At 42.2% G+C, this 7,936-nt stretch overlaps 1 protein-coding gene across 5 annotated transcripts in view; it reads left to right on the forward strand.

Annotated features, from left to right (window-relative positions):
* Nucleotides 1-7,936, forward strand: part of foxo3b (forkhead box O3b) — a 52,255-nt gene that overhangs the window by 1,493 nt on the left and 42,826 nt on the right. The gene's annotated exons all lie outside the window — the stretch shown is intronic.

Genomic DNA, 7,936 nt, shown 5'->3' on the forward strand with positions numbered 1-7,936 from the left:
GTATTAATGCTTATAAGGTGAGGTAAGGTACGGCATGCATTGCAATTTGATCTCGATTTTTTTTTTTTTTTCAGGCACTGTAATGCGGATCACACATTAAATGAAAATGGCCAAAAATTATTTGCAAAAGCCTTTGTCTTTAAACAAATTATATCAGGGGAGCATTCAAGACCATCGATTCCAAAACCATTGAGACCATTGTTTTTGTGACCTCCAGCAGGTCTAATAATCTATATAATTGACTAAAATTGTAATGTGACACCACTCATTACTCCGATAGTCCCCAGAAATTTGGTCAGTATAATTTTATAAGGTCGGGTAAGGTTGGCTATATTACGTGCAGGGAGCTTGGCGTTCCTTTTTTAACGTGAAGCCCCTGCTTGATGAGCATGTATGCACAGTATTTCTCTGAGGCTCCTGGCATAGTCACATGGCTGTAATTAGAGCAAACAAAAATGGCAACTTTGTAACCGGTTTGTCTGGAAACACAGTAGCCTATTTTTAAGTGACGCAACCCCCTTTAAGACGCTCAGAGAGTGATACAATTACGTAAGACACTTTACTGAACAGCAGCTAATCCATTAATTGGACTAGGGATCAGTGTAAACAAAACGATTCAATAATCATGGACTATAAAAAATGCAAATCCCTGCAAGAACTGCTTTGTATACATTACCCCAGCCATGAAAAATCAGTAATACACCATAAGTTTACAGTTACCTTATTATTTCATGTGGTGCTGCATGTCTAATATTTTGAGATTTAGCTGTGATATTTAGGTATCATCCATCAAAACTTCATTATAGGATTACTTAAGTTCTTTTTTCATAAGGATCAGATCCACAGTGTGCATGGCCCTATCTGCCTTTTGTTATGCAAACCTGTCAGGGATCCGCCTGTCTCCTGGGTCAGGTTGGCGATAGCTGCCAAGGTGGTTGATCCTGCGATCAGGGAATTACATAACTAGAGGGATGCCATGAGGTGGGGTGAACAGTTGGGGTAAGAATACCTTCAAAGGCAGCGATCTGGTTACTGAAAAGACATATGGGACACAGGAAGACAGAAAGAGAGGGCGGGAGGTGCAGAAGGTCAGAGAGCGAAAAAGATTGAAGAACCAGTCCTACTGGTAGCGGGGCCTGTAGGCTGTATTTTGTCAAGGCGTCATGATTTAGGCTATCTGATATACTTCAGGGAAGAGGGAGGCTGTGTGCTGTCCCACCAAGTCAAGGCCGTGTTCACTGTCGCCCTGCAGGGCTGTTGCTCCTGGAATTTCGGGCATGAGGGCCAGGCTGTTGGTGGTATTGTGTTACACATGGTTCACTGATAAATCTCAGGCAGGGGCTGTGCCTTTTATAGTTTTCTTATATGAGACTGTTTTCATTTCAGACTCCAGCTGTTGCTTTTTTAAATAGGGCTGGGCCATATGGACAAAATCAAATATCACAATATGTCAGATACTTTACTTCAATACCAATATTATCTTGATATTGTAGGGACGAGTATTGATACTTTTATTTAAGATTTTTACACCCAAGAGATTTTTGATAAACAATCATTGGTGATGTAGACATGATGTTCAGGCCAGGAGAGGCATATAATAGAAAAGTCTAGTAAGTTCAGAAAATCATCCCTTTACATCCCTTTACTGTAATGTGGCTTTTAACACCAGGAAAAGGAAAACATTAATGCCATATAACTATATTACAATATCAAAAATTTTAGACAATATCTTATCTCATATGATGATATATGATGTCATATGATGATATCTCTGATTCACTGTTGTGTTCATGCCACCGCCGCTCCCTCTCTTCATTCACTCTTTAGCGCGTTCGACCACTGCTGCTCTCTTTCTCTCTTTCTCGCTAATTCTCTCAGCTCGCGTTCTTTTTCTCTCATCTTTTTTAAAATGAAACATTATTAAACAAAGAGAACTGCCCTCCCCATGTCGTCCCCTCATCCTAGTAATGTCTTTGTCCTCCCTCATGCTACAATACTACATGGTAAACAAGGTTCGTCCCATGGGTGTCTTCAGCCTGATCACTAGCCTGCGTGATTGGTCACTACAGCGTGATATCATGTTCCTGCAAAAGTTGATTCTGAGTCAACTTCTTACTTCTTTCTAGCCTTTTCCTGCAGTTGGTCTGAATGCAGCTAAAGGCTTGAAGTTGCCTGCAGTTATTAGTGAAGAGCCTATGAAACCAGAGAGGATCTGCAGGGCCAGGTGTTCAGAAGACTACCTCTGTAAAGGGACTTTTTCAGAGCCCCATTCGCTCTCTGTTTCACTCCCAGAGACTCTTAGGTTTCACCCCTGCACAGTGCATGGTTTGAACACCTACGGTTTCATTCAGGTAGGGCACCTTTGTTGAGGAGATTTGCTGAGCAAATCCTAGTAATCCTTCTGGGTTTTTCTCCCAGGCTTCCACTGACGTCAGTCTACTTCATATCTTTGTCAGTTAACCATTAGCCCTGGAAGAAGTAGGTTAGGACAGGCAAGCATAACATGAGGAAATCTTTGGTTCACTTTAGGTAGTCTTTTATTAGCAGAGGCCACAGCAGTGCCTTTCATTATAAGCATATTATGTAGACACAGAGGCTGATTTCAACAAGTAATTTTTAACTGTTCTGCTTTAATGCCTTTTTAGTAATGTTCACTCTGAAATAGGTCAACCAGTTTAGTATAGGGGTGCCCCAATGGCTCGCCTGTCGAAGCATGCACCATCTGTCAGGGCAAGGTCCTTGCCGCGGTGGCCCGGGTTTGACTCCGAGCCCGGCTGTTTGCTGCATGTCTGCCTCCCCCTCTCCCCTACCTTGTCTCTCTGTGTTGCTATTGAATAGAGCAGCAATGCCAAAAAATATCTAAAAAAGTTTAGTATAAATCACAAATAAAATCAAATCAAACATATTCTTGGGTGCTGTAATATTTTGTCAGCTTGAGCACTGGGGCAGTCAGCCTTTTTTGGTGCCATAGATCATAACGGCTTGTGTTGGAGTTTTCCAGTGGGAGATCTGACGTGGAGGGACAGGTCTGGATCCGAGCTGCTGAAATGTGTGCTAAGAGAAGCTTTGGTATGGCGGGGGAGTGAGAGCCAAGATCTCAAAATAGCACCTGTAAACATGCCGTTGACAATCTGGGTGTGTGTGTCTGTGCTTGTGTGTGTGTGTGTTTCTTGCGTTTGTGTGTGGCTGTCTTTGCATAACAGAGATTAGGCTTCTTGTATGCATGTAGGTATAGGTGTGTGTGTGTGTGTGTGTGTGTGTATACTGTACGTGTGTGTGTGTGTGTGTGTGTGTGTGTGTGTGTGTGTGTACGTGCTAGAATTCCTGGCCGCAATGAACGTTGCTCCCTGGTGTTACTTAACCCTGCTCTAACAGCTGCCCTTCACAGGCCAAGACCTAGTTATGTCACAGTGGCACTCCATATAAATATACACAAACACACACACACACACACACAGACCTGATCTACTTAATCAAGGCAGTGAAGTTTTTACAGCCAGACACATTCCCATACACTCTACATACAGTACACTCTGCTCAGATCGTCTCCTGCCTCTGCAAAAATGCCCATACATTCCCATAGACTGACATGTGCAGACATGTTCAGTGCATCTGCCTGATTATGTTCAGGCTTATCACCGCCACTCACCGACAGCTGTCTCACTGGTTCTCTATTTATACCGAGACCTCATAGTGTAACACAATTACAATTCATTTGATTTGTTATGCTCATTGTTAAAGCGTTGTGTAACACCCCCGGGGTTGCAGACGGTGTTCGTCGTGAGCCATTTGTTGCTGATTAAGAATGCGATACATTAGTCTCAGTGGCATTATGTAACTGATGGGCTCCAGCTTTCGGCAGGTATTTCACTTTCAACTTGAGCCACGAACCACAAGATTTGAATACACTGTGTCTTATCCAGTTTAACTTGATTCCGATTTTGATTTGATTCCATGTCAACTCAGTTAGGGATATTTCAATTACAATACCTGAATTACAATACCTTCTAATTCAAAACCTGTGATTTGGTCAACTGAGTTTCCATAGGCAAGTAGTTCAGCAGATGACATCTGTGGGATTGGAGGTGTGCTACAAATAACAATTAGCAAAAATCTACACACATCTGCTGAAAAAAATGATAGATTATTGGATCAATTTGGGGATTTTAAGAATCAGTATCAAAATGTTTAAATAAAGATCGCAATTAATTGGAAAGTTTAACTCTAAAACCCTCAGAACAGAGCTGACACATATACACTCATGCAGTATATATGCATGCACACACATATACACACACACACACACACACACACACACACATGCAGACCACTCGCCTCAATGTATTACCGATTCTGACTCTGTCTGGGGGCGTATGGAAAACAGACCCTCATAAAGCCACCGGCCATGCTGATTATCATTTTAATGGCCTAGCACGCTGAAAGTGTTGATTCTTCACAGCTGAAATTATTTATTGTCCCTTTCAGACAAAGACGGGGTTGACAAAAGGGGAGTATCTAACAAAAAACATTAGTTCTTTCATTGGCTGTTCCTCTGCACAGAGCGGAATGAGTGGCTTGTGGGCGACAAGGTCACCCTGTTAGCTATGAACACCAGTCTGGGACAAGGCCAGTAGCTGGAATTTAAACTTTTACAACACTTTGTGTAGTGTCTGAGGTCTGCATGAAATAACTGGCTAGTAAAGAAATTCTAATAACGTAGAAAACACTCAGAAAGATTAGCTGGGAAAGGGCTTGATGTGTGTGAGTGTGTGTGTGTGCGTGCGTGCGTGCCTGTGCACTCAGGTACTCAGAGCACAATTGGGAGGCCTCTCAGATAGGCCTGGCGCCATGCCAAGCTGAAGGAATTGAAGCAAAAAAGGCAATAAAAGGGGAGGGGGTTGGGGTTGGGTGGGTTGAAGACAGTAGAAGGAGGGGAAGGAAGGGGGAGCTGAGGGAGTAAATTAACAAGCTTTGCTCTAAATTGGTGTATTACAGCTGCCCTTTGGCAGTGATTCCCAATGGAGGGGTCCACGGGTGTGTGAGGGTACAGGGCGCTAGGTTATGGGAACCCACCAGCTTCAGGCAAAACTCCAACTTTGAATAGCTTCGCTCTGAACAGTCAACCTCTGGCTGCAGGAAAACCCCAGGGCTCTGTTCTAGTTCCACTTGCAATCAATTGAGAAGACTTTTTTTAATTGGACGTCTAAGGAGCCAGCGCTCAGTTGCATTTACATTTTACATCTGAAAACACTGTCAGCAAGTGTTCCTATTAGGGTTGAATAATTAATCAACATATTATCAAAATCACAATATGGCCAATGGCAGAATTTGAATCACAGGAGCTCAGTGCACTTGTATCAAAAATGTGTCTTGAGGCAGGTGCGTAGGAGGAAAACCACAAAGGTAACATAACATCATGCACATGGGCTTAACTTACAACAAGGCATTTGTTGCACAAGACAATATTTTGATCCAATCAGGATCTTCTTCAGGTCATCACCGGAACTGAAATTTATTGAAAAGGCCATCATAAATTGTGATGCTACACAGATGCCCTAGCCTACAAATCATGTTCTCCAGACATAAGAAACAAACAATAACAAATAACAAAACACAAATGTGAGTTTGGCACCGACTCCAGCACAATCACAATATAGTAGATAATCACAACTGTTGTGATTATCTTTGGCACTTTGCCCACTGCCTTGTGCCTATGAACCAGTCACTGCCGAGCTGATATTCACCATAACAACAGCTCCTTTCGTGTGATATTTCTCAATTATCATATTAATAGTTTAGTTTTGTTTTGTTTTGTTTTGTTTTTGTTTTTTTGCTAAAAATGAAATTTTCATTTGTTTTTAAGTCATAAATTGTATTGAAATGGCCATGTCTGTAAAAATATTCACAATATGTTTTTTTTTTTCAGCCCTAGTCCCTATGTCTCTCTTGCTCTTTGTTAGTGTTTTTCTTTTTGTCCATCTGTCTGTTTTCATGTCTCGGAGCAGATAATATCATTTGTCATATTTGCTCACATAGTCCAAATAAAGAGAGAGGCTGACATTTATCAAGATTGCTTTCCTATTTGAAGCCTCCCTTTCTTCCTCTGTGTGTGTGTGTGCGTGTGTGTGTGTGTGTGTGTGTGTGTGTGTGTTGCACCCTCTCTCTCCTTGTTGTGCATTAGTTCAAATGGAAAGCAAAAGGCCAGTCAAGAACGAAAGGGGGAAAAGCAGATATTTTTGCACATTTCCCTCACGTGCCTTCGCCCGTCATTTTCCTTGTCCTCTCCTCCCCAGTCATGTCACACTCTGTATGATCTGCTCCGCTCAAAGCCACTTCTCAATTATTCAATGCGCTCGGGATTAATTCAGATCACTGTATTAATTTTTAAGAGCCTGTTCTTGGCTAAAGGCTTACCCTCTTTCGCATTATCTGTCTCCCTTTCATTGCTCAAACTCCTCATTTTTTCTCTCTCTCGCTCTCTCTCTCTCTCTCAACCACGCCATCCCTCACTGTTTTCCTGCCAGCTCCCTTATTTGTATGAAACTAAAACACTTTGGTGAACAAAAACAAGCCATCCCCCCGTAGCCTGTCTGTGCTCCTCTGAACCACAGCTCTTGAAGTCTGGTGTGGCCTCTAATGAACGGAGATAAATCTTCGGTTCCTCTGTGGGCTATCCTGTTGTTAAAGTCTCCAAAGTTCCTCATGTCTCCCTCTTGTGTTTCTGTAGCAATCAGCAGAAACCATGTTTTTTTTTTTTTTTTTTTTAGACATATTGGCCAAGTTGTTGTTGTTGTTGAAATTGTTTAGATTGTAAAAGAACCAAATACATGTTATCGCCAGGATGTGACCCGGTTGCATCGGGTTGTTTGCTGTAAATCACACAGTTTTAGTCAGAGGTTAAACATGACTTATGATTGTTCTCTTTAATGATGAGGTTGTGGGCAAGACAGATCACAGGGGTGGTTTGTTATGTGTGTCAGTGTGTGTCTGTGTGTGTGGAGCAGAGACTCACACACCCACGGCAAAAGAGAAACTTCCTCTTTTGGCTGTCTACAGGAGCCAAGCCCTCGATATCATCTCGGACACAATTACCCCCTCATCCCACACGCTGATTACATGCTAAAGCCGGGGCCTGAGGTCAGGCTGGCATGTGTGCTGGGATCGTTAACTGTTTTGCCTCATGTAGATGTAAGTTTTTCTAGCACATAACTAAAACATCTCACTTTTCTTCACCCGAGTGTTCTCAGCGATACTCAGCAGGGCGTGTGGTGCCGGAGCGGCTTAGTGGTAAAGGAGACAGTCTGTCAATCAGATGACTGGGTTCAAGCCCAAAAAGACAGAGAAGCGAGCAGGAAGAATTTTTCCACAGGCAAAATATCACATTAATGATATTCATTTTATTATTAATGGCAAGGACAACTGGATGTGATCCTGCAGTAACTTTCCATTTAGCCTGCACGATAAAGAAATAAAAGTACAACGGTGCTAGGTGGAATTTTCTTAACTTGAAAACCTGCACATAGACTAATAAGTATGCTGTGTTTGAAAAAAATCAGGCTTTAGTATCTTTGCGAGGCCTGTTGAATAACCAACAACACTGATCTTGTTATCAAAGCACCCTCACACTGCAGAACAATTGCTCAGCAGTTCACGAGACATCAGATTACCTCATCTTTTCCATCTGTTGATGCATAAAAGTAATGATTCAGCCAGATAATTATCGAAGTCTGTCGTTGATGTTACACAACTGAAACGGGTGAGCGAGATATTCATAATAATGATCAAAAGTTTGCCAAGCAGCGGAGTGAAAGTTTTCTCCCAAGGAAGGCAACACAAAAAGTTTTGGAGGGGAAACACAGAGCTCTTACTCAACACCTAATGTGAAACTTAGGTGTTTTCTTTGTAATACAATACCAGCTCAGTAATATGGAAAAGG

This window comes from Myripristis murdjan, chromosome 24 (assembly GCF_902150065.1).
Source record: "Myripristis murdjan chromosome 24, fMyrMur1.1, whole genome shotgun sequence".
In the NCBI taxonomy this organism is placed as follows: Eukaryota; Metazoa; Chordata; class Actinopteri; order Holocentriformes; family Holocentridae; genus Myripristis; species Myripristis murdjan.